The sequence below is a fragment of the Etheostoma cragini genome, chromosome 10 (genome assembly GCF_013103735.1).
Source record: "Etheostoma cragini isolate CJK2018 chromosome 10, CSU_Ecrag_1.0, whole genome shotgun sequence".
Taxonomy (NCBI): domain Eukaryota; kingdom Metazoa; phylum Chordata; class Actinopteri; order Perciformes; family Percidae; genus Etheostoma; species Etheostoma cragini.
The window spans coordinates 13,732,040-13,734,895 of NC_048416.1; the positions used below are offsets into that span (position 1 = coordinate 13,732,040).

Sequence of the window (2,856 nt, forward strand, 5' to 3'; positions counted from 1 at the left end):
CCCGTCCTCATCACTGGAACTTACTCTGCTGACAAGTCAGTAACTGAATGCCTGAAACAGTCTGTTGGCATCGTAGTGGAACAACCTCGTGGTCACTGGTTTCACACATCTGGGGCCAGTCGACAGTAATTGCTTCCCAGATGTCTAAAGCTGCAATCCCCAATCTTCACTTCCTGTTAACGTATAAACACATCCAGATTCCCAGTGTCGGTCACTAGGGTTGCCTACTGGTTACCATGGGATGTTGTTGACCGGGGGACTGAATTAGAGGTGAAACTAAAGATAATCTTCATTACTAATGAATCTGTTTATTTTCTCGATTAATCGTTTTGTCGGAAAAAAAAAAATATATACAATAGTTCAAAATGCCAGTTATAATGTCCCACAACTCAATGTGATATATTGAAATGGCTTGTTTTATTCAACCAGTGATCCAAAAAACAAAAACCTTTAGTTCACTGTCACTTACGATGTAGACAGGCATTACATTTTCACATTTTCAATGCTGAATCCAGAGAATTTTGGGGAGATTTCTTGAAAAATGACCACAGTAAAACAATAGTCTGCTGCTGATCAGCTGGTCCATAAATCTGCTGATCCTTGCAGCTCTACTGTGGACCCCACCTTCTGGGATGGGACTGAATTCAACCCGTTGTGCTGTGGGCATTGCCCATCTTCCGGTGCTTGGCCTTGTCCTCAGCAGTTTTTAACACTTTAACACTACATGAAGCATTATAATCACGCTCTGTTGCTTTTTCAGATGTCTGGGTAGTATAGACATGAACTATACTACGCCTTTTTGTTTGAACTTTTTATGTACAGTTTTGTAACATTTTCTTTTTACATTCCTTTGCGTTGTATTTTAGTTGAAGCTTTATGTGATTCTCCTGATGAATGCCGTTGGTGTGAACTAGATTTTTGTTTTAGAGTTCAATTTGCTCTTTTCCTCATAATTCACGAGCAACTTCTCACTGAGGTGTCAAAGGTGCAATATGTTGTTTTTCTGTTTAAACTGACCACAGCCATCACTGTCTCGTGTACACCACTGGTTCATCTTTTGTAACTTATTTTTGATAATTGTGTGATTTGACTTGCTGTAGTGTGATCTCCTCTAGAGGGCAGCGGGCTCTAAACACACAGAATATGTTGCATATTGCAGCCGCCTCCTTTGAGGGATAAATATGATACTGAATGCTTTTGTCTTTTAGCTAGAGATTTCTCCCTCCTGTGAAAGGTGCTGATGTCACTCACACCAAACAACACTTTGTAATAGTAATGAAACCACAAACTTCCAGTTTATATTTTTGTATTACTTTGTACCAATTTGTAGTCTTGGTTTATGTGACACTGAATGATGAAGGAGGAGTTCTTTAATCATAATGTGCCACGGAATAATAAACACACAAGTGAACTGAGTTTGTGAGGGTGTTTCTTCAGAGGAAGCTCGACTGAAGGGCCTGCAGCTATCAGGGAAACGACGGCTTCCACCGCGTTGCTCCAACGGGTTTAAAGGAAGAGAATGCAGCCGCTCCAGTGATAAACCCAGCTTTACACACAGCCCTCCAGCTGTGACCGCAGGCCGTCAATGAATCATTCATTTATATTTAGGGCTGGGCGATTTAAGGAGAAAATGTGAAATTACGATATTCTTGATATTGTTGACAACTGATGCTTGGACAAAATATTTACACAAATCGATTTAAGAAAAATAATCTTAAGTAAATCTAAGTGGGGAAAATGCTAATAATCTGTTACAGTCTGGTAAATTCAGAAAATCCCACCAGTTTACTGTAACGCAGCCTTTAAAACCAGGAAAAGACAACAAGTGTCATGTTACAATGTTATGTTATAATATCCAAAATCACAATACTGATATATTATTGATATATTGCCTAGCCCTATTTATATTACTAACCAACATTAAAAGCCAGTGGTGAAATGTAGATAACATACACACACACACACACACACACACACACACACACACACACACACTCTGTTCCTCTCCACTACATTTTTAGAGAATATTATACAGATTAAATTAATTTTGACGTACACAGCATTTGAGGGGCTTCTCAAGTTTGATGCACTTCTCCAGAATTAAGTAGCAGCAGTACTTAGGGTCGTTAAACTGAACTTGCACCAGCTACAAACAATATCACACTTTGTATTTGTGGTCAATTTAAAAGCAAATATTAAATCTCTCATTTCCACACTCCTAGCCATGGGTGGAATAGAATTTCCACGAGTAATACTACTTCTCGAGCTGCAGACAAAGTAATTGTTCAGTATTTGAGAAACGGGTTCAGTCTCTCCTCTGCTTCTGAACTCCGCCTCCTCCGCTCAGCCAGAGCTTTCTGTCAAATGGCATTTTGATCTATAGAAATCTATTCAGTGATGGTGCTCTCTCTCACACATGAGACATTATACTCCAATATAATGCTTGCAAATTGACCGCCCTCTCGTGTCGGACAGTAGAGTGGACTGTGGACGTTTTTGAGCCTCAGCTCTGTTCTCTCAAACACAGCATACCACTGCTGACTTTTTTTATGAAACTCAGGATTTTTTCTTTTTCTCTTCCTGAGTCACAAATCTGGAACATGTGCAAATGCTTATGCATATCAGCTCACAGATCTTTAATTAGCATTTAGTTAAATAACAAAAGATATAAAAAAAATACTCCACTTAAGCCTGATGAAAATGTAATTAAATATGCATACAGATTAAAGAGCAATCACTACTTATGTATTGATGTGGAGATTGAAGGGGAGTTTTGCAAGATTTCCAATATTAAGTGGCCCGTCTTTAAGGGGACGGGGGAGGGGGGAGGGGGTGGAGACAGGGAAGTCACTTTGA

At 39.4% G+C, this 2,856-nt stretch overlaps 2 protein-coding genes across 3 annotated transcripts in view; one reads left to right on the plus strand and one right to left on the minus strand.

Annotated features, from left to right (window-relative positions):
* Positions 1-2,856, plus strand: part of ccnjl (cyclin J-like) — a 34,857-nt gene that overhangs the window by 16,571 nt on the left and 15,430 nt on the right. The window contains exon 6 of one of the 2 annotated variants that reach the window (XM_034883189.1): positions 1-243. This exon is cut by the window's left edge and continues 1,897 nt beyond it. The exons of the other annotated variant lie outside the window; for it this stretch is intronic. The gene's annotated coding sequence lies outside the window, so the exon portion shown is untranslated. The remainder of the gene's footprint in view (positions 244-2,856) is intronic. 2 annotated transcript variants of the gene reach the window in all.
* LOC117951480 (gastrotropin-like) overlaps positions 1-2,856 on the minus strand; it is a 20,007-nt gene that overhangs the window by 11,991 nt on the left and 5,160 nt on the right. The window lies entirely within an intron of this gene.